Source organism: Falco punctatus, assembly GCF_963210335.1.
Source record: "Falco punctatus genome assembly, chromosome: 10".
Taxonomy (NCBI): domain Eukaryota; kingdom Metazoa; phylum Chordata; class Aves; order Falconiformes; family Falconidae; genus Falco; species Falco punctatus.
Window position 1 is genome coordinate 37799272 of NC_137590.1, and position 27206 is coordinate 37826477.

The 27206-nt window shown below is 41.1% G+C and overlaps 1 protein-coding gene across 2 annotated transcripts in view; it reads left to right on the plus strand.

The window, feature by feature from the left end:
- The window catches only part of PTPN5 (protein tyrosine phosphatase non-receptor type 5), a gene marked incomplete at its 5' end in the record, with an annotated part of 113507 nt that continues 86301 nt past the window's right edge, over positions 1-27206 (plus strand). For both annotated transcript variants that reach the window (XM_080405795.1, XM_080405785.1), the window contains one exon: positions 1-27206. This exon is cut by the window's right edge and continues 11043 nt beyond it.

Sequence of the window (27206 nt, forward strand, 5' to 3'; positions counted from 1 at the left end):
AATCTACTTAGTTTAGTGCAGTAATCTATCCCTTTCTGGTAGGAACTGACCTTTCTGGTGTGTCTTACTGGAGTTCGAGACACTGCATACAAGCATGGGCTGTGGTAGAGGTTAAGGCATGCATAGGCAAAAGAAAAGCAATAGCTGCAGTAGAAAAACAGAATAAATACATTTCCCACTTAGCGGTGGTGCTATTCCTTTCTAGAGGGTAGTTGCCAAGTAGGTTGCCCAATTTCCTTCCCCTTGTTCCTCAGCCCTCGTTTTCTGGACACAGAAGACTGCTGTGCATGGGCCATTACTTCTGTAACTTGTTTATCCACAAATACGGGCCATTTCTCATCCTGGTATCCCACTAGCTATGAACATGCTTTAGCCATGCAAGCTTTACTGCCCTGTCTAGGCTCTGGTAGAATAAGCTGGAAGGCAGCTGTTAACCAACAGATAACCCTCCTCTCAGGATACTCTGCCAGTCCCCATTCCCTCCCCAGACAGTATCAGGTAGACACAAGTATATTTTCTAAGAGATACCTATTGCCAAGTAAAGCTAGTAAGGAAGTAGAAGCTACCTAAACGCAATGCAAAGACTGATGTTGCTTCCATCCAACTATAAATAATTATAGTCATCTCCGTTTCTTTGATTTGATTTCACTTTAACTATAGCACCACCGTCTTTAACAGTTTGACGGCTAACCTCATGACAGCTGTTTTTCCCTTGCAGAAGGACCTGCATTTCTGCATTTGTATCAGAAGCAGGAAAGACTTCCAGCTTTTCTTTAAAATGAAATATGACTGGATCCCTTGTGATCACAGGAATAAGCTCCACCTCCCTAACGGTTCGTAACCCAGAAGGCAGTGTTGGGGAGGGATGGGGGCGGGGAGCAAGAACATGTGATTTCATGATTTTTAAGTTCATCTCTGAACAACTGGCAGAGCCAGTATGGAAGTCTGAATGGAAGTCTGGCTTTTGAGGAGCTTTTGACACTTTAGAGGTTGCAGACTTTCATTCAGTCCCTTGTCATCTCTACCTTGGATTGCAAACAGACATTCAAGATGCATAAGGTAAAGAAGGACCAACTTGAATTCCTATGTTCCTGCCACTGCTAAAGCCATTCAGTGTCTGAATCTCTGACCCTAAAGGCTTGGCCTGGCTAGACAGTGCTGTTTGGACAAGGAAAGTCTGCCCAGGTGCTTTTAATTATTAGGAAAGTAGTTTTCCAGAAATAGCTTGCTGGCTCTTTGCCAGATCTATTTCTTCCGTCAGGAAAAGCAAAATGTAAACATCCAGCACTTTGTAAGAGACCATAGAAGTCTCCTTCCAACTAGAGCAGAACTCTGGAAAGACTGTGCTATCCTCTCATCTCTTTTACAGAATGCTGGGCTAGCTCATCAGCAGAATTATCCCACATATAGGGAGGTTCTGAGAGCTACTTCACACTGCAGGAGACATGGCAGCGCTGAAGAATCTCCTCAGTCTTGATACAGAAATGTTTCTTGTGGGCTTGTGAGAGTACAGCAAACAAGGAGCTACTGCCATGCAAATACTTAGAAAGCTCTCGGGTACTGCCAAAAGAGACCATTTCCACCCAGTTGCCTACCAGTGGCAAAACAGGGCCCACCTGCAGCTGATTGAGAAGAAACGTTAGCATTTGTTTGCTCTTTTTTATTGCCTTCTTCAGCATTCATTCCTCTCAAAACTTACTAATATGGCTCCTGTCAGATTTGCCTGAACTTCAGAAGAACTACTTTTTAGTTACATTGCAGCGTGCTTACTGATGACACAGGTATAGAAGTATCTCCTGTGTTGTAACCTCTCCCAGGCTCCAAAGACAACTCTTTAGGGAGTATTTCACCTTTCCCTTCCTTGATCTGTACCTGGAGATGTCTTACAGGAGGCAGAATCTCAGATGCAAATCCAATAAGAAAAAAAATCCCCTAATAACTCTAAGCATGACACACATGGGGAGGCAAGAAAGCATGTTTTCTGGGTTCTCCCACCTATGCACAATATTCTGGTAGGAAGAAAATGAGACACAGAATGTTACAGTGAGTAAACAGAATTTCACTCTGCAGTAACTGCCAGGCAACTCATGGCTCCAATCCTCCCTTTGCAGCCTCGTGCCCCACAGGCACGGCGTCTGTGCTCAGCATTTCGGCATTGGAAGTCCCCTGCTTCTGGAACCTGTAGTCAAACGGCACGACAGGAGAGACATTCTTGTTAGTGCTTTAGTTTCTAGTTTGGCAATACTTGGAAGACGTCCAGAGGACATGTTAAAGAACTGTAGGTTGAAATAAGGAAATGGTATGGTTTGATAGCTCAGATATTACTGCTTTATTCTTAATTCCAGCAATGCTCTAGGGATTACCAGAAGCAAAGTTCCTTTGCTGGTAACTGCTATACAAATACGTAGGATGACATTTGTAATAAAGAGGTGATAGATAAAATAGGAGACACAGAAAAGGGAAGTTTTTTACAGATGGCACAGTGAATGATTAAGTAGCTTGCCCAAGGCTACAGAAAGAGATCGTGTGAGAGCCAGAAACTATGTCTGCTGAGTCATAAAATGTGAGTTTACTCTTCTGAATTTTTTCCCATTATATAAATGCCAAGGAGCTTGACTGTGATATAATACACATAAGTTGCTTAAATGCAACTGAACTCAGTAAACAGAGAGTGGTTTCATTAGCTTAAAGAAAAGAAGGCCTTTATGTTACAGAGGGTGGAAAATAAACTACTTATTTGCCAGAAAGGCAGTGGCCTGGTCTTCTGGGTCACTGCTGGGCAGTGTCACCATTGTAGTTAGTTTCAACAGGGAAATAACTCGCTAGTGTTGACACTGTGGCACTGCTTTTGGTCTCTCTTGCACATCTGACTTCCTTGCTTTGGACAATTTTTACGACTCTTAGGTCAGGAGGGAGCTATGTGAAAATATTGCCTATCTGCTACAGGTACAGGTAGATGCCAAGGGAAGCTTGAAGCTAAATGGTGAAGTCCTTGCAATTTACAGCAAAGAGAGGAGGGAAGAGGGCATCAGGAGGGAATCGCATTGCAGAGCACCGCAGATTGAATCATGGATTTCTTCTCTGAAGACCAGTTGTTAAAAAAATAAAGAATCATCTTGCTTCCTCTTCACAGGAGGTGGGGAAAGGCAGAGAGCTGATGTGAGCCCCAGCCAGCTGAAATTAACAAGAACTAGCAAGAAACACAGTGTCCAAAAGTAACCTTTATAAAAACTAAGACCCTTATACGGCACCAAAATAATGGAATGGAGAGCTTCCCAGGAGGACTGTGGAAACATTAGGACTGTCCCATTAGACAGTCCTTCTTGTCTGCCTACAAGGCAAACAAATAGCTAATTCAGTCACTAAAGAGACTTGACACTTTCTGTGGGGGCTTTGGAAATTGAAGAGGTGGTATGACACAGGATGGTAAAGTAAGAAACAAAGCTGGGGCAGAGGGTCCCACTGTGTATGAAAAAGCCTCCAGCTGGCAGGCGTTTGTTTGCTCTGTCTGTCAGCCTCTGATCTGGCAGAGCACTCACAGCTATTTAACTTGCAGCATTTAAGCAGTTCATTGAAGGCAATATGACTGCATCTGGGCTCTACTGTGCTGCTGTCTTGAAGTACTTCCCAAAACTGCAGGAATCAGCCTCTCTGGCATTGCCTAGGCTAGATTTTTGCTAAACGTTTCCCACCAGTCCACATCAGCTCTGATGGGGAGACAGCAGCGGTGTGGACTCTTGAGCTTTGAACTTGAACGTTAAAGGTCTGAGTCCTTGAGGAAGGATTTTCAGAAGGCCTATTTGCACAGTCTAGAAAGAAAATCTGTACCTCAGAATCCATTTATGTTTCTAGAAAAGTAATTTGACTCTCAAATTAGCAGCTATTGTCATCTTCAATGGGATTTCCACCTCTCCAGAAATTATGAAAAAGCAATATAATCCTCTATAGGAGGCTAAACCTAAATATTTATTAACATAACTGTAGACATTCGCATTTGTAAAATGTTGGCCTTGCTCTAAAATATTGTTTTACTAATGGATTTTTCTCATTATCTAAAAGTTGTACATGTGTGGCTTTCTAATTACACCAATAGGTTGAGTGCGAAAATGAAGACTATTAAAACAACCCTAAAAAAATTTCTTGAAAATTTGGGTCTGTTTGGGTGGTTTCTGCTTTTTCATAAAACGGCCTCCTTCGTCTGGGTAAAAATGCTCTTATTTTTTGAATGTTGTGCAATGAAAATTTCTGAATGTTATTTTTTTCCATTTGAGAACAGAAACATGTCCACTCCATGCTCCCCTGCCCACAGCTGTTAAAAGATATGTAAAAGCACAGAAAAAAGCCCAACCCAAAATGTTAGTTATTAAACTTCCCCCTTCCTCTTATTTTGCAATAACAGTTCAGAAGCATGCACAGTTAACTTTCCATCATGAAAAATATTCTCATCTAAGTTGCTAATACACCCATAGAACTGATAAGCTAAGAATATTCCCTGGAACTTTTTTTTTTTTTAAATTTTCACTTAGTATATATTTCCATGGCATGCAGAAGTGTGCTCTCTACCCACTCTGAAATTCATACCCAAGGACACATTGCCTGCAGAAAGGCATACTTGAAAAGGCTATTTTTGTCTATTTTTTTCCTATCTAATGCTTTTGATGGTTATGGAAAGTTGTTGAAGACTGATCACTCACAGTGCTCTGAAAGAACTTTTATTAGTAACAACCAAGGCTAATATGCCAAGGCAGCACATAAACAAGAGGTTTCTTCTTTTAACATCAGGGTCCCTAAACAAAGTGTTCTATTGATCTTCTAAACTATAATGCAGAGCACTCAGCTTTCTATATTTTGCCTACAAAAGCTGCTCTAACTTCCTGCCAGGAAAATGATGCCAGGCTAACTTCATAAAGCACCCTGGAAAAGGTTTGAGCTCTTACTAGAACTCAAAATTCCATGGCTATTCTTAATACTCTTAAAAATATTATTCATATTCTCTGATTAATATTATGTTAATATTCTATATTATCTTCCTCGATGAGTTTTTATACAATTAGTGTTATACTGAACCTTACTAAATAAGCACACTTTGGTAGCGGCAAGAGGGGAATTTGAGCACCTGAGCACATACACCCACAACACTTGTCACAGGACCCTGACAGGACCTCAGCAAGTGGAAGCTCTGTTTCTGCTCAAGGGGCAATTTCAGTCTCATGAGCATTGTTAGCGTTGGCCTTGCTTGAGTAAACTGTCTACCAGCTGACTCCCCGCATTTAGGCGTCGAGCCAGCTAGCCTTGCTATCACAGGCACCGTGTTCTGCCACCTCGGTGCTGTGTTGTTTGGGATTTGAGAAGTTTGGTAGGACTGTTCACACTGGAACTCAGCCAGGCGAATAGTGACAGCTCTGCTGCCATGGCAGGTGTTTGTGTTATTCAGGAAGTGAGACCTGACAGATGATACAAAAATCTCCTGTTAGCCCACTATCCTGTAAGTGACAGTGGCCAACAGCAGAAGCCTAGGAAATAAAAGGACAACAGAATAACAGCATGATAAGCATGTAGTAATGCTTTCCCAGTTCTCTCCATCAGGTTTTCTCCAGCATCTAATAATCTGCGGCCCACAGCTCTGGGATGTAAAGATACAGGAATCAGTAGCAAATCTTCATGGTTAGACCAAATAAATGCTTTTTTTGTGTGATAGAACACAATTCATTAGGAAAGTACAGGTGTTTCATTCTTCAAAAGTTAATTCAGACTTATAAATACCAGAATCATTTGACAAAAGCCTGGAGAATATACAGAAAAATAAAGAAAAAGCAAGAAAGAGGGAACTTCTCAGCCTGTCTCATATTCCCTTGATACCAATTAAGCTAAATTGGTATCTGTGATATGGTAAACTGCAAACTAGGTGAGGTTATGCCAGTAGTATAGCCAGTCATTCTGTCTCAGCTAAACCATTTTCAGAGGAACAAGAGGAAGGACTAGGAAGACCTTTGTAAATGTGCACAAGTATATCAGTGCTTTTATGGCCTGGTGACTTGAAGCCCTACACAGTTTCAGTTGATAAGACAATTACAAGGCTTTCATTCTCATCTGAGTAAGAATATTTAATCTTTGCAGCATTAAGTCCCATGTGCTAAATTAAATTTCCTGCCAGCTCAGCAAACAGTTTTGATAGTTTGAACTGTATTGTACAGGCTTTCCTTTCATCACAGGATGCATTCTATCTCAGCATCAACAGCCAAGAGGGGAAACACCACTCAGGCCGGGGAACTACGTCTGCTTCAGCATAAGCATCAATACAATGCAGTCAGTGAGCTGTGGTGTTCAGAGACACCATCAAACAGCAGACAACCACGGTGGGATTCAGATGACCAAGCAGAGGTACCTGCAGTGGAGGCAACTATGTCTGAACAAGCCACTGCAGGCTTCTTTAACTGTCCATGGAGGTAACAGGCTACTTGGTTGGCACAGGGCAACATCTGATGCAAGCAGCTGGGAAGGCAGCATCCTAAAATTGCCTCTTTCTCTGCATAGAGAATTAGCTCAGGTGTAAACAGCCAAATTGCAAATCTCTGTGGTCAGGAAGGAAGAATCTGACTTTCAGTTCCCTCCCAGTTCTAGACAAATAAAAGTCTTTGCCACAGTAAGTTTGGGGAGGCTTCTCTATTCCCCCTGCTGCAACTCACTCATCTACAAGTATATTTCAAAATGCTTCATTACTTACAGGCTAAATTTTGCATCTTCATTCAAGAGTGGCCTAAAAACATAAAGCAGAGAAAGCTGGCCATATTTTTCTTCCAAGGGAAGGGAAGGAAGAGGGCAAGCAACTGATGGCATTATCAAAAAAGCAAGGGATTTTTCACATCATAAATTCTTAACAAGTTTAAAACATTCCATCTTGGTAAAGTTCACCAAACGCTCATGCTTATTTTGTAAACAATGTTTTAACTGTTTTAAATCTTTGTTAAATTTCCCTTATTAATTTAAATAACTTACTAAGTAAGAGTGTAATAGTTGTGATTAAGAAGATTTTAAAGAAACAAAAGTTCTATGGATGCTACAGTACAAAATAAAAGGTAGATTGGGGAAACAATACACAGTGGGGAAAAAATTGTCAGGGGACAGAAATTCAGTTGTCTTTTGGTCAGCTCTATTCACAGATCAGTCCCTTCCCAACTTTTCTTGCATAATCTGGAGTTCATAGCATTTTAGAGATTTGCTGGCACTGGTTCAGAAGTATAGGGGGTTTAAAAATCAACTCGGAAATGCATTTTTCTTTGTTACACCAGTGAAACATCACAGGAAGATGAGTTTGTCCTGCAGGCGTCAGTTTCTCAGTATCCCAAACTCTAGCCTTACTTGATCAGAGTAACTGAAGATGCCTGAAGATGAAAAGCTTAATTTACTATAAGAAGGAATTAAATATGTATAAACAGAAACTAGGTTTTGGCAGGCTTTTTTCCTAATCCTTCAGTATTTCCCCAATTACTACACAGCCCAATCACTCTGCATAGGTTGTTTTTATTAACACTACAAGAGGCCATCTGTCTACAAATACCCAGGCAAATAATAGAAGCCAACACAAGAATAATCAAATTCAGCTACTGAAAAATCTAAAAGTTTTGTGTGCAGAATAAATACTTATTTTTTAGGCACTTCAATAATATTTGGAAGTTTTCCAAGCATTTATCATTTCAGGGTGGCAGGGAACTGTAATAATTCTTTCTCCACCCATTTCAAGAATTTTACTTTTAATCACCAAAGATGTTGTAACATGAGGCCTTTCCAATTTGCATCACCCACCCTGTTATCACACCCCCAAAACACTGTGCATGCTGTGAATTTTACAAGCTTATAGAAAACATAACAGCACACTCTGATCCCCAAAACACTATAGCAATGGGCTGGTCCCCTGAATCAGTTTAGATGCATGGAGTTTAGTAATCTAAACTACAATACTTGAATTAGTTGAACAGTTTCTGTTAAGAACTATTTTAGATTTGTTTTTAAACACACCAAGCATAGAAGCTTCCTTTAAAAGCTTCAGTGTGAAATCAGCATTGTTTATCATATTCAATATTCCTGCTAAAAGGAGGGAAAAGAGGAAGAAAAATGGGGAGGCTGTAAAGAACTAACCTGCTGGGCAGTGCTAGCAAATATAGCAACTTGATTCATATTGTGCTGTTATTTTCTGCTATCCAAAGTTTCCATGGGGACAGAAGAGACTGAAAAGATTAACTATGAGCTGCAATACGTCCCTGAGCAATGAACATAACAAAATGCATGCAAGTGTGGAAGAGGGTGGTTTCCCTTCCTGTTCAACAGTTTAAGAAATGATAGTGATCCAGTAGTGTGTAGCTAATTTCCAGCTGCTCCTCAGCTTCCATGTTTCACCACTGCTCAGCCAGATGCCTGACAGAGAGGAATGCCCACTTGCCCTATGAAAGAAGTACCCTGGCAGTCACAGCATCTCCCAGGGCAGGCTGTTGCTCCACTGTACACAGAGAGTTGTACAAGTGTGCACTTCCCACTTTGCCACGTGTAAGCTACAGCCCCCCAGCCTGTCAGTTGAGCAGTAACGTATGTCTGGCCCTGGTGTTGGGAGGTAAAAATTCAGAAATGTTGCAAGCACCTATAATCACTCTGTTAGACAGATTTTCACTGACTTGCCTCTGAACTGAATTTGCCTCAGTGGCCATGATTCTAACCTATAATTGTAAATTTAAAATTAAGTGTCAAAGTATATTAAAAGCAGTTGATCACAATGAAAGCAAATTTAAACATGATGAAGAAAGATCAGAAGAGTTTAACGGAAATTGACTAGATTACCTCTTGAATTACTATCTCTGCTTGAATATGCAGATAATTTAAATAAGAGCCTGTCTTTCTTGGAAAATCCTGCCTTCAAAATATATCTTGAGATTTATGGCTCTTAAGAGAATGAAATATACAGGAGGGCTATCTTTTCATAACTTATGCTATAGAGTTATGATATACTGAGAACAATGACGACAGTAACAAGAAAGGTACACATACAGCAGGTTTGTATAAAAAAATTACATAAATGTTTGTAGTGTGGTCCAAAGTATTATCATCACTGCTTAGGGAACTAAAACATTTCACCATAGATAACTACAGCAGCCAAAAATAAACTATTATGTAATAGCTGGGGGGAAAAAAAAGAGGGAAAGGAAAAAAGCAAACCCACTCTGCATCTCTTCATGGTCCCTGGGCTATCTATCCAGACCAGATGTTAGGAGGGAAGGATGTGCTTGTACAGCCTGCTGCACAACAAATGACACAAGGACTATGCTTCTTGCAGTAGTGCAAGTAAAGACGCGTCAGAAATGCTGAAGAACTCACGCTTGTGGAAGGCAATAGGTAGAAGGAAACTCCTGTGCTTACTTGTAGGTCTCACCTTCAGAAGATGAGGGGCCAGTTCCTGGCTGTGATATTTGGTAAATCAGCTTATCTCTTTTTGTGCCTCAGCTGCCTCAGTATGATGGTTTAAGCCAAATAGCAATTTTATATTATTCAGAGCAGTGTTAAAGAAAGGAATAATTAATTTTAGAATCAAATAGTCATACTAATAGATACAACTTATTGTATGTTGCCATACAATAATATAGTTGTTATAAACTGTATTTCTATCTGCTTTGCAGATGAAACAGTGCATTTGGAAAACAGTTCTTCAGTCATGAAAACTACACTAATAAAACACGTTCCCCTTCCTGCATAAGCTAGTTGTAAGGCACTTACCACCCACGTAACTGTGGCCACATTCAGGAGTTGTTCCTTTTTTTACTAACTCAGTAGAGTGAATGCAGTATGACTTCAGAGTGCAGAGAGAGACCAGCCATAAAAAATGCTCTTCAGCTGTTAAACCCACACACCATTTTGCTGGGCCTGAGAAAAGGATGGACAAGTAGCAGGAGAGTTAATGTCAGGAAATAATAATAACACTAATACTTCACTAATTACTCTTTTCCTCTGCACTCGATCAAAAGTGAGATTAGGGCTTCAGATAACCAAAAAATAACCCCCCCAAAATTATGCTAAGAATAAGAGGATACATCTGTTTCCTGCCTTAGCCCGATCTGCTACTCTTGTCATCAGAATAGCTGCACCGAGACGCGAAGTTCTGAAGATTAAAGCTGAGGGTCACTATTTTTACCCAGAAGAGCTCAAGAATATGCGTAAGAGTAGTTCATTATGTCATCCCTGCCTGTGACAACGCAGAAGTATTGCCAATCGGGGAAACTCCTAATTGTAAAAAGCTCATCTGAGTGAATGCAAGCAAGAGATTAAGGAAATATCTGGCCCAAAAGAGTTCTGTACTCCATCTCTGGAAGTCAAAAATACAAGTTTACCATGGATTTAACTAAGCATAGCACTGACATTTGGCTTCAGCAGGAATTTGTCAGCATGTTAAATGTGTCTTAGTTCCTACAGTAGGAAGTCCTTTCCTGTTACTTTAGAGCTAGGAAAGAGGTATTTTGAAAACGGAGCCCTTCGCTTAATTTTTTTTACTCACCTACAGTTTGGGCCTGTTGGCAGGGTTTTTTAAAAGATGAAATTTGCCACAAAAGCTATCAGAATGGGAATACCTAGTCACACTGACAACTTACTACCATCTGTTCACTGGTTACTCATGAGTGATTGGAGTCCCCTTTGTGCTAAACACTGCATATATGCATAGCAAATGAGAAAGTGCCTGCCCCAAATAGCTCAGAACAGACAGAGCTAAGATTTGCCCAAGACTGCAAGATGTACATGGCAGAGCTGGGAAACAAGCCCAGGTTCTCTCATTTCAAATCTAACTCAAATTCATTTTTCTTTCTGAAATGGCCTGGAAACTGTCCTATATCTCTAGGGAAAAAAGGTCCATATCACTGACTAATACGCACAGGTTAGTAGTCTGTAACTAAGCACAGGAAGATGTGGAAAGGCTAAATTATTATTTAAGCTGAATAAAGGTGAAGTGCTACAGCCTGCACTGTTCAGAGTGACAGCAGCAGAAGTAATCACTTCGTTTCACACAGACATCTGTCCCCCTGTGAAGTCTCCTGTCCTAGAGGAAATAATGGCTTGGGTTTTGCCATCCTTTCTCTCCCTTCTCTAATATAAACCCCAACTTATTGCTATTCTAGCAACTTTCTATCTTCAAAATGCCCAAACCAGGTTTCTACAAATCTGAGATTTACAAAAGAAAAATACCTTTGGAACGCCTTATTAGTTTTCTTTGTCTTTTTTTGTCCAGTATCTGAGGAACTGGTTGGGCAGTGGGAAGATCTGAGCAGGGAGGGAGAAAATATTCCTACTCAGACAAAACAGCCTGTTCCTGGCTCCTCACTGGTCCCTTGCCCAAAAGATCTGCTAACATTACAGAATCTATGTTGTACAAGGTTTTCACGACATCTTGAACCATTAATGTACAGTGCCTGGTGTTACTGCACTCCTAACTCAGTCATTCAGTTAGATGGAACAAATCCCAGTCCAATTTATGCCTGGATTACTGGTATATTGAAGCCCCAGGGCCAGGGAGGTGCAGAAGGTCCAGAGAAGCAATGTGCAGGAATTGCATGCATGAACGCAGCAATTCTTTCTGCAGTGGGCAAACAGCAAGAGCTGTCGTGTGCCCAAGGAAACAGGTCTCTGTTTATCCTACTGATCTGCAGCCTGGTCCATTTCTCAAAGTCCCTCTATAGAGAAACATGGAGGAGGTCAAAGCTGCTACTGCAGTCAGGAGCTGTGGTGATGACCATGAAGCTAGTCTATGCTATGTCTGCAATAACATTGTATCACCACCGATTCCTGAGCCTGGGAGGTCCTCACGCAGAGGTCTTTTACCCTAGCTTTGCAAGGCATTAGTTTCTGAACTAGGGAAGGTGCTGCCTAGTTTTTTGACAGCAAGATTCACAGTGGTTACTTTTGTCCTTTCAATGAAAGCAATGTCATTAAGGAAAGCACAGTCAGATCAAGTTTGCCTTGCAAAAGGAGACAAAACTACAGGTGACTGAAGCACAAAACAGCGATGAAAAGTCAGCATCCCTTCATGGTTCATGCAATGAAGCACTCACAGTGTCAGCTTTGAACTATTCTGCAGTGTGTTTTGAATAACACATCACTTATATGCCTGGAATAAAACTTAGGAACCTTAACACTACATTGATTAGACTTTGTTAACTCATAAATCCTCTTCATCAAGTGTCCAGGTTGAATATTAAGATTGAGTTAAGGATTTTTTTTTAAAGTCATCACTGCAAACTTTCAACTGTAAGGGAAGGTGTTATATGTGCAGTTTCTAATGTTACTGCTCAGCCTGCAACGAGATTATGGTATTGTTAAATTGAAGGAATTCCTGTTCTGTGGTGTTGGTTTTGGCTGATCCAGTATTTTGGGTTAACTTCATGCAATGTATTTTCTTTAGAACAAATTTCCTTCAATTCATCAGAGGAGGTTCAAGCTGCTGTGCTAAGAGTTTGTGACATTTTTTTGGAAGTAGTTACAAACACACCAATGAAAAATTAACAGATTTTCAGAAACACTCCCTTGGGAATGACGTTTCTAATTATTTTTTTTTTTATTCTTTATCTTTTGTTTATCCTCTTTTCTCTTTCAAGGCTATCTATTTCCAGCCCAGTGAAACTGCTGCGTGGAGCTTCCTACTTATGACACAATCCTAGAAAGCTGCAGAAGAATGCAGACCAGGGAAGAAGAATCTAATTATCCACTAGAACAGAGGCCTTTCGCAACAGAGATTCAAGGGCAAACCTGCAGTTAGTGGTTACTGTAGACTCTTGTACCTGACTCTGTCACAGGCTCATTGGATATACATTGCTGATTGATAACAAATCAGGTTATTTCAGACCCAGCCATAAACATCAACAAATTATCAGTGGAGCAATTGGTGCAGAACAATCAGCACGTCACCTGTAGAACTGTCTCTAAACAAAAATAGGTGTGTTCCTATGTGTCCTTGGTTCACAAAGGACAGAAGGAGCCAACACACACAGTAAAACTGAAATGAGCTCTCTGACAGAGTCCTCTGGATCATGCCAAGAGTATGCCATTAAGTATTTAGTCAGTGGGAAGAGGCATGTGATCCTAAATAGCATACCTAAGTCATCAGTCTTGGTAATTACAGGTAAGAAAACAGTATACTCAGCCAAGCAGTGAAGAAAGATGGATTAAAATAATACGGTGTCAGTAGGGACAAATTTGCTTGAAAGCAAAAGAATGCTTGCTACTTATTTTCCTCTGAAGTTCTTTATATTTTATAGAAACAGACCATTTTGAAAAATTCTAATTGCCCACTTAATACAAATGCCTGTCCAAGCCTCTTCAAATCCACTGAGAGGGGCAGAAAGGACAATTAAGAAGAAAAAACCTAATGGAAACAGACAGTGGATGACCCTTGTCATATAGTCCTGTTCAAACATATACTTTCCTCAACAAGTGCAGTAAACTGCAGCTTTTTGGATACGGAAAGAAATACCCCCCAGAAAAGTTAGATGTAGCTCAGCCTTGAAAGCTGCTCTCTTTAATGTGGCAACGACAGGAATACAAGAGTTTCACATTCCCCTTTTATATGTTTAACCTTTGACAAAAAGGTTAAACACTTTCCTCATAACTGACTCACATCAGGAAATGCAAGAACTATACTCTCCAGATGAAGCCTGGCTAGCTGCAAAATGCAATGTCAGCGTCTGAAGTGTAGTAAAACAAGGTTTCCTTGTGCAGTTCCTAGTATTGCTACAGGGGCAGGAAGTGGGTCAGCAAGAGGGTCTTTTCCAGATGGGAGAGAGCTGAAATGGTAACAGGAACAATGAGGAAGTTCAGGGCAGGGGGAGAATTGGCTTCAATTTCAAACATCTCACTGAGATCTATTTTAATTGCGCTGATGTATTAAAATTCCCCTAGCAACATAACAGGAAAGTTTACAAAACATTAAATGGAATATCTGTGAAAGGTTTCCATGTTTTCCATTCTTTGCCTTACAGATAACTTAGGGCCAGATTCTCATCTGGTGTCAATACACCTAATTCCCTTCACTTGCCTAACCCCCTTCAATTGGTTTCACTAAGCTCAGGTTTGGCTGGAGTGTTGGTTTATTCATTGGAAGAGGTGGCCAAACTCCTGAACCGTAGCAGCTCCAAATAAAGTCAATCAAATCTGCAAGTACTTAGTATCTCTGAAATTCAGGTCTGGGATATTCACTTAGTGCCCTAACTGGCTACATATATACTCCAGTTATTAAACTGAGTTAAACACAGGCCCTGTGAGGTGGGACAGAGCTGCTTGCAGAGTGCTGAGGAACAACAGCTGCAGGAAACAAAGAAGTGCTGAGCACCAACCTCTACCCAGGATAAAGCATAAAGAAATGATCAGAGTTGAGTCCAGGTGTGACTCCCCTCCTCAGCTTGGTATCTGGAGGAGACCACCTACGTAGATATGAGTGAGCCTACAGGACATGGCATAGGAAGACCCAGGAGTGCCGTTCCTCCACATGGAGTATGTTGGGGAATGGGAAGAGAAGAGAAATTGTGATGAACATGGCAATCAACGTCTGGAAGTAATGTCTGCTGGCATCTGTTGACAGACCATAGCTAGTATGACAGCCAGGCAACAAAGATCCTGAAAAGGTCCTGATGGGGGTAGATGTCACTACTCCCCTTGCCCACAGCATACTCTGGGAGGGAAAGAGGAATGTAGGATGTTAAGAATCAAGCACTGTTTTCAGGAGCAGATCCTCTCTGAGGTGACTCCTGAGCAGTGAACTTGCCATCAGCCCCAACTTAATCCCTCTGCTCCAGCCCCCACTGCTCTGATCAGCCTTCTTACTTCTGCGTTTTGATTTGACTCATTGTTCCCTGGCAGGAGAAAGCCCACTAGAAAAAGTCATAGGGCTCCAGGACTTCTTGCTCTTCCATGCTTAAGCTGCCCCACCTTTCCCTGCTACTACCAACCAACCCTCCTCTTGTGACATCATATAGCCTCGCGCTACCCATACTTGTGGTGGTGGCAGCAGGAAGCAAGACACAGGGGAACACTCCTCTTGCCTGAAGCACGCATTTTAGGGTAGAAGGGTGAGCTGGCACTTCCGCTTGGCCCAAAACACAAAAGCTCTTGAAAACCACAACATAGTGTAGGGAGCTTAGGAAGTGGTTGTGGCCAAGTTCCCTATTCCCTTCTGCACAGTAAGGCAATTGTGAAACTCTCTGTAGCACAGCACAGCATGGGATGGCGTACGGGTGTTGTCCAAACGTATTCCCTTCAAGCCAATGTGCAGAGAGGATGTGAGGAAGAGGCCATTCCAGGACTCTCTTGACTCAGGCAACAGAGCTGTTGTCACCACAGCACAGACCCCTTCAGCCAAGTTGGTGTGGGTGCAGGCTTCATGGCATGTTAGGGTATGGAAATAGACTCTCTTCTGTATTGAGCCTATAAGGTGGTGATCCTAAACCATGAAATAAAATATAGGATAAAATCAGATCTGTAAGTGTGATCTGTCCAGCATATCTAGAGTGACAACACTCTACTATCTGCTGTCCTGAGGGTGTATCTCCTGCTTCCTTCATCATATGTGCAGTATAGCAAAGGGTAAATCCTAGCTCTGGAACCTTGTGAGACCTCCCTCACGATCAAGAACAAATTCACTTTAAGGGAAGCAGAAACTGGCTCTTAACTACTGATTCAATTTCCCTTCAACACCAAAGCAAAATAAACAAAAATAAACTCTTCTGCATTTGAAGAGTATTCAAAAATCAGTTTTCTTGGACACTGGGATGAAGAAAGTAAAGAGGTACTGCCGACAGACTGATCTGCCACACATGTTGTACTTGCACAGTGCTAACAGGGGATGCAGCCACCAGCTCAGGAGATCCACCACTGCAGTAAACTACAGGGTTATACTAGATTTACAAACAGCAGTGAGGTCTGTGACAACCAGCACATTCCAAAATCATCAGACACCTGAGCTACGGCATTTTGGTATCGACCATGCCTATCCTGCCCCTCTTACAAGAAACCTTTCAAGCCCAATATTTTACATTAATCCCACTGCATTTGCTACAGCAATTGTCATAGAAACGCTGCATTTTCTGCAGATTGGTGTATGATGCAAGCAGGCACCAGGTGGCGATGTAATTACAAGATTAGCAGTGATATCACAAAATCATATTATAGTAGAAATCTTAAAATTATTATCTAGACACTTTCATATATCATTATTGCTATATTGATCATATAAAATGAAAATTTTCTCACTGCAGCAGTTGCCTCACCTGACACGCACTGACTTTTTGATCCTCTGTAACAGGATAGATACGACCCTTAAAAGGCTAAAAGGAAGGTTACCCCAGTGTGGGATAATAGACAGCTTTCAGCAGGAGTTTTTGAGAACAGATTCTGGGTGGGTTTGCTCATTTTTTTGTGTGCATGTGTGTTGTGTTTATGAGTAGATAAATCTTTTGTATGGGCAGCACGAACTCTTGCCCGGCTCATGTAAATGGCATCCTATGCATCACTGTACTTTGCAGCGATTCTCCACTAGGGAAGAAAGGGGGGAGAAAGAAGTAAGTATGGCATGTAAGGGCTGACTCAGCAAACAAATGCTCACTTAGTGGAAAAAACACAAGAAAGTAATAAGACAGTAACAAACATCCCAGCTTGCTGACAGGAATAGCTGGCATAAAGTGCTCAGACCTGTAGCACTAATGGGCTCTCCAACTCAGGATCAGGAGCAAACAGACCTCAGGCCTGTTTCTCCTCTCATCAGGAGCAGAACATTAAAGTCAGCAGAGCTATTCTGACATACATTCCCATATCTGGATGCCAGATGGGAAATAAGGAACACATTTTTAAGAGTGAGAGTGACTAACCATTGGAACAGACTAGCAGGGGAAGCAGCAGATTCTCAGTTTTCTGAGCCCAAACTGGATGCCTGCTTTGTGCAGGCTGTGTTTTAGTGAAACACACAAAACTCACAGCAAGGACAGCAGACTATGGACTGTGATTAGAGAACACATTATTCAATCTGGCTCTTAATTCTATTAATCTGTAACAGTCAGAGCAAATGGAGGGAAAATCAGGCCCTGTATTATTGTTTCCCAAGTGGGTGCATGAACCAAACTTCTGGCGTAAATATTTGCAATGCAGGATTCAAAGTTCAATTTTTTCATAATTCATTTTTTGGTATAATCACATAATTGGAAATTCACATTAGCTCATCTAAACTGGTTATAATACAAATGAATTAATTTCCTTTGTGGACTGAGTAGCTTTGCTCTGCATTGTGATTTTGGATAACCAAGATCAAACCTAATTTACAGGCAAAATCTGTGACCCCAACACTTTGGTTTTACTATTGCATTTCTGCTGGATAATCCCACATAAGATTCCAACCCACTTGCAACAGATGAGCACAAATCATTCAGGTAGAAACTGCCTCTCTCTACAATAAAGTATGACCTTGGAAGTTCAAAATAAATAATAGACATATCAAAGATTCATTTGCACATAATCTCTTCCAGACAGCAAAGCCTGTGAGCAAGTTTAAAATTATTTCTCATTAAAAAACACATATATTTCTCTCCAAACAACTGATATAGTTTGTAAATGTTTGTCTATGTGTACTCGGACACACACATTTACCTCTAATGAACTGTGGTACAATGAAGATGGTTCCACGCTACTGTAACTGGCAACTGGGAAAACTGATTCTGAAAACTTCATCAGCTGAGTTCTATAACAAGTTCTAGATTAACCAGTCATTGATAAACGGACTAGATTGTGCCTACGTGTCCATTCCTTTCAACAACAATGAACATACCACCAGCCATAAAGTACTGTACTGGTTCAATTAATTCTGACAGTCTAGTACATGGAAGAGCTAAGGCATATCTCTATGTGACATTTTATTCTTGGTGTTCCATTATCATTCATTCAGTATTCATTACAATGCATCTCATCTTGATTAATGCAGTGGATATTGATGTGGATCTTCCTTTACTTCAATTAAAACTGTTGTAATTCATGATTGGCATAACTAATCGAAATAATGCTTCCTTTCTCAACCACATAATCTACACATTACAAAGGTATATAACAGCTTTTTTGTCTATTCATTAGTAAGTTGCATAAAAAGAATAGAACAGAACTCTGTTTCTTGAGATAAAAGAGATTAAAAGCTTACTTTCTTCTGCCGTTTAAATATGTAGATGGCTACGAATAATATGTGAATTTCCTGTACATGTATGTGCCCATCACCATCTCCAAGTACCACTGCGCATAAAGGAACTATCCTGTTCAGAAAGCAGTGGTCCCGAATAGTCCCAAGACACCTTGCTGGACTGTTTGCAAGAGAACACAGTGAATTAGCCTTTGTGGCTGTTCATCAACAACCTCCATTTTCAGTCACTGTGCCATTCTGCCGCCCTCTGTGAAAAACCACTGAAAGTATTTGGGATGTCTGCTGCCTTGCACTTTCAGAGTTCAACATAAAAGACAACTTCTTTGCTGCTCCCATGCAGAAAAGCCTGAATCGCAAAAGGACTGACAGCAGTGGGGCAGGCCAAGAAGTCTCCCCTGACGCCGCAGGACCCAACCTGTCAGTACTTCAGCTTTGAGTCTCAAGGTATTAGTGTCCTTTAAATGTTGAGATCAGACATAAACCTACATAACAGATGTCTTTCAGGAATTAAGTTGTGTGTCATGGTCAATATGGTGAATGAGCCTATTTTTTTGGTCCCTATTTCACACAGTGCTGCAGAAAATGGACTCTTCTTCTGTTCTCATAATTTCTAATTTTGCCTGCACATTTGCAGTCTCTTGGGTCATTGCCCCTTCTCTTGAACAGTGTGTTTTGTTCTGCATCAAACAATAAACTAATTAAGCACTTCCTCACAGTACTCTTCCAGTCTTTCATCTCCTTTCCATTGAACAGGATTTTAAAACACTGTTTCAAACCCATTTCTGACACAGTCTTGCACTGCACCGAAGTTAAATTGCACATTCCCTGGGGTAGACAGACACTTGTTCTCTCTTCAGTTAGTGGTGCACTTTATAAAGCACAAACAGCAGCCAGCTATTTCAGTAGAGCTGAGCTTAAGCTGTATTTTCCTGGAAAAAATACATTAACAAGCAGTAACAAACACAGCTGTCTGGTTTTTGTTTTGGGTCAGGTGGTAGGAGATCTGAAATTAATTCAATCTCCAGGATCCAAATCCTGAATAAATGCAGATAATATGAAAATCTACCACTTGGGGAATTATATACTAATTTTTCACTGCCTCTCTTTTAGGGACAAATTCTACTTCCTATTATACAAACTTAAATTCATAGCAATAGCATTGGTAGTCTTCCACTGAAATACACCCTTGTATATCAAACTAGGGTATGGCACTGCCTCCAAAGGTGAAAGGCATGATACAAAAAATGTCGGTTACTTATTAACAGTGGAGTGCCTGCAGTATCATTACCAGCTGGGCTAGTATGCATTTTCACATTTTTGAGGATCATTTACTAACAAAGCTTTTAAATATATTTTGAGATGCAAGCTTAAAAAATGGAAATCCTGAAGAAAGCATGCATTGTTTTTTAGTATTTCTCCTTACAACTCTGAGAAATTTACTCAAAATCCCAGAGAAAAGCACTGCCCTGCACTGTATCCCCTTAGATGCACTACTGTGGGCTAGCCCACACTAGTGTGACCTCATGGTCAAACCACTGGCCTGAGGATCCCAGCAGCCAGACCCTACTGCCTGCTGTGCCATGACCTGCACCTCTCCTAATCTCAGTCTCTGATCTCTCCATCCTGTTCCCTGTGCCTTACTTAAATGTCAAGCTGGGAAAATACTGCTGTTTGGGGCAGTCTCAAAAAAGAGTCTTGAGTAGGGATCAAACGAAGCCTATGTCGAAACACTTTCCCGGGACAGATGAGTGTACATGTTCTAAGTGCAGTCTGTTTGGCCAGGGCTTGCCTCCCGGAGTCATGGCCAAGCTATAGCTGTGCTGGCAAAGCCCCTTGCAGATACTTGTCTAAAGGACTAGGGGAGTTTCTCTGAAAGCATGCTACACTGGGGTGCCTTCCTCCCCACGCCTCCAGCTGGCAGCTACTCTAGCCAAATACTGTAGTACAAACCTGACCTCAATCTATCTGATGCTTTCCAAGAACACAACAGCAATCAGTTACAGCTTTTCCTCATTGATGCAACAGAGATCAGTTGTGCTCAGAGTCCTAAGCAGGGGTCTGATTACAGGAGGTAATAGCCGCCCAGTACCACCAGGTATGTGTGGTGGGACAGTGGCACAGACAAGCAGAGCCACCCACTCCAGTGCAGCTGCAACTGCTCCACTTGGGAGTCAAACCTGAAATCTCTGTGGTGTTGCTGTAGAGCATTCAAACAGAGTTGTTAATTAATGAGGCTACATTATGCTCCAAAAACCTCACCTCAACAAGCAAACCCACCTCCTTGTTCTCTGTTCCCCTCCCGCCTTGCCCTATCTTCACACCTTTGGCTCCTTTTGCCAAAAATGATGACTTAGCACCTAAGTCATCCTCTGCAAGGATGTAAGGAGTCATTTCCCTTCTGTACTTTTTTTTTTTTTCCTTCCCTTTTTGGAACTGCCCTTGCCATTTTGCAGACAAGTTCCCAGCTCCAAGAGAACACTGCATGCCTGCTGTGGGTGTTATGTGAACGGAAATTATGTGGTTTGGATTTTTACAGGACAAGGCAAAATGTTGCAAATAACCTCCATAAATCATTTTAAACAAAGCTCAGGAAATGCCATAATGATTTAGACCGCAATATCTAAAAAGAAGTTTACACTGTTCTCTGACTCCTGGTGTATGCTTGCTTAAGATGTAATTGAAAAAGTATTGTGTTACTGTTTACATTTTCCATTTTCTATCTCCTGTCCAGGCACAGCTCATTGCTGGCAGCTCTTAATTTGTACTATGCAGTATTTCATCACCCAAACAACAGTTTCTCTAGGCCTACCAAAAAAATGGCCGGAGGGAGGTAGGTACCAACCATAACTGAGGAATGTTGTAGTGAAAGGCTGGTGACATCTGTAGAGCTGTGGAGTTACTGCAGTTTCCATTGCCCTTCACTTTCCTCTGTCATTCAGGCTGAGAAACGACAACCCTCTACTCAGTGTGGGATTCCACACTTAAAACACCCATCTGGTTATTTGCTGTCCTGTACTGCCTCACACACTGAAAATCGTGCCTAACCAGGTTACTGTTTTTTAAGAAATGCTCTTTGCAGGTGGATAGCCAGTGAAACCCCAGGTTTGTTTAGTCCAAATCAGTGATGACTATTGGTTGGGAAGGAGATATATTCTCTACTGTAAAATACCAGTTTTAGTAAGCAAGTTTAAGGAAACAATATTACCAACCAGAGGCGCAGTTTCAGGACAGCAGCATATGTCTTGTTGCCTTCAACCTTTGACATCCAAAGTCATGCTGCAATGAGCTATGGAAAGAAAAAGGACAAATTGGAGCACAACAGTAAAATCTGGTTGTTTGTGATCATTCCTCTTACTGATCTTCCACCAGGCTTAAAGACAGGATAGTGCATGAGCTGTTCTGGGAGCATATGCAGTTATAAAATTTTCTCTTGCCTCATTGGTATTATATGAAGAAAATAGCTGTCTACAGTCAAATCTATTTACTTGCTTGTCTCTCAGGTAAATTTTATACCGTTCAATAAAAATTCACTTGTCTTCATAAACAGATAATTCTTACTTATTTAGTATATAAAATGAATATCAGAATATCCCACATTAATTCCAAGGTGTTAGAAGTCACTTATTTACATACTTACTACTATTTTTAGTTCTACTTTTACTGCTTAGCTGTCTCAGGAGGGCTGGGGTTCAAATACATCTATTGAGTGAGAAATGGCCTCAGTCTAATTCTCTGATACAAGACAACGTCAGAGAGAAGAAAAATTATCATCTTTTTTTTTTTTTTAATCAATAGGAACTGAGGCACATGATAATTTGTTCATACACTCCAAAAGTCTGTGTCAAGAGCTGGAATTTTAATTTAGATCTCTTGAGTCTCTGCAGTGCCATTTCTAATGTCTCAGTAAAAGCAGACCTGAATTTGTCACATTTCTGATGGCAGCAGGCCTCAGACAGGCCTGCCTCAGAGTTGCTCTGAGTGACAGGAGGCACTTTGTTTCCCTGCTGGCAAGATAAGTGTGTCTATTATTTTCTCAACTTCCACATGTCCGTTGCTGTGGTGCCTCCTGTGAAGTGCAGTACCGCTGCCTTGTGCTTCTTTCCCCTTCAGCCCCAGCTATCTGAGATCTCCTGTTGATCATGAATGGGCGCAAAGCAGGGCAACTAACACAGCATGCCCTGGGACTCACCTGACCCTAGGCAATTTAGAGAAACCCACTGGGTTGGCATGACAAGCTGAAATTATTTAGGTGACACAGAGACAAGTCAAACTGAATTCAAATCAAAATGTTCCTTTTCTGTTAAGGAAACATAATACAACCAATTCACTTTGGGACTACAGAAAGATCTGAGCCTCCATTTCCTAACCAGCATTCATTGAAACTTTTCAACCCACAGGAAGGAAAACATACCAATATTATTGTGTTCGGCCCAATTCCTGATAAAGACAAATTCTCAAATACCAGCATTTCACATGGGACAATATGCTTACATTTATTTGCTCTTTTACTGCAGAGAGTGGGGAAAGAATCCTAAGCATAAATGTATCAACCTCCAGATTATTTCTGCTTTCAGACGGAAAGACGGAGGCATTAAAGAGACTGAACTCTGACAGATCCAAGGACAAAAAAAACAGTAAATCACCCAAACTACTCTCAGCAGCCAGGAATTCTGACTCTTTGTTCACTGCTCTAATGATTAAATGATGATGACAGTCATGACAAAAACCATATAACAGGGGAAGGTGAGCATTAGACCACCCGTAATTGGCAACAAGTAGGCTAATCATATATAGTCTGTGAAATCCGAATAATTCAAAAAACACTTTCTCCAACCCACACAGGAAAACTTTCACTCCATACTCCTACGATGCATTGTGCTATATTTCTTCTTGTTAAAACTGTATCAACAGTTTGTGTTATACTCTTACTAACACATTCTTAAGTTAGAAATAGGAAGTGTATAATAAGGCAAGCAAGAGCATCTCGAATTTGTGTATGCATGCAATATGTTAGTGATATGTGTCACTACTCTGAATCAACAAGAGGTATTAGATTTCTTGATTCCTGTGTGGCATTAAATTTAAACTGAAGGTCACCTTTTTGTTGCTCTTCTGCTCTTAGGGAAATTGCATCAATAAATATAAACAAGGCTTCCATGTTGTGAGTTAATGTCCAGAGAATCGACATTTTAATAAATGGATTAAAATGCTGTAAAATTAACATGCAAAATGGACATTAGACAGAAGGGAGCTTTCAGTTGATACTTCAGCAAATAAACAAAAACTCACTCTTAACTCTTTTGTTTCCCAGCTGTTGAACTGTTAAATAGCTACTTGAATTCCTCTAACCAGTCACAGGAAGAACATGGAAAGAGGAAAATCAGCTTTAGGCCTTTTAAGACTTAGTCCACTCTGGATATAAGGTGACAGAACTTGCATCAGCTTCAAAAAGAATTGCCCTGGCTCATGTCATGGACAAGTGTGATCTTAGAGCATATTTGTTTTATATATCAAGTCAAATATATGCAGATATGAGCTCAGAATAGCACCTTTGCAGTTAGGGCCTGGGGGCAAGAGGTTAAGGAGGCTATAAGGCAGGCTTTGTCCACAGCTGTACCATCTCAGTAAATTACAAAAGTTCAAAGTCAAGTCAGCTCTGAAGAATTCAAGAAACTCCAGTACATAACAGCTTTGACTCATTTAGTTCTAGAAGGTATTTTCCTATTACTTCAGGAGGATTGCTGATATATCTGAATCTTCAGTGACACTAATACACAAAATAGCACTGCAGTCTCATCACACAATGCCCTATCTGGACCCTCCAGACCAGGAATGAGACAGTCTCCAGGCTGAGAGAACTTTTTTTTCCCTCCTCTATACTGCTCACTCTACAGAGAATTATCTGGCTGGAAGTTGAAATCTCCTCACCCAGGACTTCAGCACAATGACCACATTGGAGCTCCTGCTCCCTTAGATGTTGTGCTTCACCACAACCCTCGACCCTTCCTTCATTCATGATACCCTGGCATCCACAGGTAGCCGCTGCCCCAAGAAGTCTGGACCTTCACTAAGAAGATGGAGCCACATTATAAGAAAAAGAGCCATTTCCAGTTCCTTCATCACCTTGTTGCTAGAGCTGAGAGGCCAAATGGCTCTCTTGGATGGTCCAGAGCATGACCTAAGCTCTGGAGAGATGCAATTCTGAGGAGGTAGAAGCAAGAGAATCACTAAAGGTTCAGTCAGAATAGGATCAATCTGTGTCATGCAGAACACAACACAAGGATACTACTTAAGAAGTGCTGTCACCTTGGCCTTTTGGTACTGTGTTAAATCACATACATTTAGATTCAGATACTGAATTCCCACCATGTACTGTTGACTACCTCACATACCTCCTCTTGCTTCTGCTATTACACCTTATCCAGACTAGAGGATCCATGGGTAAATGCTATTTGTTACAGCCATGGAATCCTACTGAAGTTAGCAGGATTGAAAGCATTCAATTAAAAGAAGAGTTAGCCCAACTTATGCTAGACAATGACAGTCGCATCTGATGTTGGTTTGGGGTTTTTTTTTGTCCTACTTCAGTTTTGGTCTCATATTCCACTGCAGCAAAGCAATGCAAAACCATGACAATGGCAGAAAAAAAAACCACTAACCATTTAAAATCATGAACTGTGGTTCTTTTTGTTCTTTTTCTGGGTTTTGGTCCCTGAAGACTCAGACCAGAAGAAAAATCTATTTTTACTTTAAAAGTTAAGATTCTTATAATGTAGCTATATTTAGCCATAACAGCATCAAGTGCTGCCAGACCTGTGGCAAACTGTTGCAGTTTCTTGTCTTGACACTATCTTTGAACTCTGTCATTACACAAGGATTGACTCGCGGAAATGCCTTTCTCCCCATCAGTTCCGTAGGGCAACAACCTCTGTACAAAGATTCCTCTCACATCATCAGCTAATCAACACAACACTTTCTGAGGTAAAGCTTCATCAGTATTCCATAGATAAAGGAATGACATGCTGAGAGATTAAGATTCAAGATCATTCCCCTTCTCCACACTCCAGATGCAAAGTTTGGCAATCTCCCAGCTCCAAGCTGAGTTGTTATCTAGGCAGGTGCTGTTTTCCCACTATCTTCTTTACCTGATAACCTGATTTATGTGGAGGAAAAAAACAGGCAGTCAAGCCTGAAGAATGACAGTCCCCTGTCTGGGGCCCTCACTGTTGAAGTCTGAGAGCACACTGAGTCATTAAGCACCCTTTGCTATTCTTCTAAGTCTTCATAGGGATTTGGTGGCACAACGGGGAAGTCAATCTGCAGCTTGTCCCTTTGACAACTCCAGTCAAAGGGAGACTTGATTCTCAACAAGTAATAGCTAAGAGGTACAGTGCTGAAATCAGTCCCTCCCTCTTTTGCAGTACCAAGCTATGCGGTGGGCATTAACAAGCCAGGTAAAACCAAAACAGTTTTTAGCAGCCCACTTTCAATTAACCGCACTCCATTTGCCTGACAAAGCAGCACTTTGCAATAAGCCCTAATGATCACTGCTCCTGGTTCTCAAGCTTGTCTATTGCTTTGTTCTTACAACACTATTTTATTTAGGAAACAGATGGAAAGATGAAATGTAACTATTGCCATTCAGGAACAGAGCAATAGTCCAGTTTGATCTGAATCCTGCTCTGTATTTGGCTTACACAGAATGCTTTAAAAGAGGACATGAAAGAAGGTGTGTGTGTGTATGTGTGTGTAATCCACCCTCTTACCCTCTTTGCCATGCCTTAGCCAGTTTTCTTAGAAAACTCTACCTGACCCCACCCTGTCATGAGCTGCTATCATGAAACATGAAGACCAGTGTTGTTATTTAACCCCAGCTGGCAATTAAGCACCACACAGCTGTTCGCTCACTCCCCCTCCAGTAGGACAGGGGAAGAGAATCAGAAGTGTGAGAGCTTGTGGGTTGAGATAAAGACAGTTTAATAGGTAAAGCAAAAGCTGTGCACACAAGCAAAGCAAAATAAGGAATTATTTCACCACCTCCCATCAGCAGGAAGGTGTTCAGCCATCTCCAGGAAAGCAGGGCTTAACCACACTAATGTGTGGTGCCTTTGGGAAGGCAAAAGCCATCATTCCTTACATTCCCTGCTTTCTTCTTCCTTTCCTGGCTTTATGTGCTGAGCATAACATCAATATGACACAGAATATCCCTTGGGTCAGTTGGGGTCAGCTGTCCCAGCAGTGTCCCCTCCCAGCTCCTTGTGTCTCCCAACCTACTCACTGGTGGGGTGGGATGAGCAGCAGAAAAGCCCTTGGCTCTGTGTAAGCACTGCTCAGCAATAACTAAAACATCCCTGTATTATCAACATTGTCTCCAGCGTCTCCACACTAGCTACTGTGAAGAAAATTAACTCTGCTCCAGCCAAAACCAGCACAACCAGTAAGCATCAGGCTGTATAGCTCGGAGCAAGTGCACCTTCCTTCTTTAATAACACCTGTATACCTCTTACCTCCTCCTCTGAAGGCCTCTTGACAGTTCACCTCCTGCTTCATTTTAGGAAGACACAGCAACAGGGTAGGGATATAGATGTTGTATCAGTGATACAACAATTGGCCACAGGTAAGTAAATTTTTTTTCTTAAGATAAAGCTCACCCTCCAGTTTAAGTTTGGATGGCCTTTCAGTTTCTCTTGCTGAATCCTATACTTGAGTGCTCCTACGTCAGTTACTCCTACTGTAAGTATCATACACCTCAACTGGTGTGCATTACCCAACCACTAAATAATGGAAATTGTTACTTTCTCAAATGGTTATTACATAAAATTAAAATTCTATGTTTCTCACAGTATATAAACTTTAGCAGCATTGATGTTTTTCATGTAGAGAGGTACTAAATTACATAGCAGCCAGTACTGTTAAGCAATAGCTTTAAGACTTTTCAAAAACAGTTACTTGCAGTTCCTAAGTTTTAGTAAAGGAGGCGCAAATCTTGAAATTGTATATTTAGACCCACCAT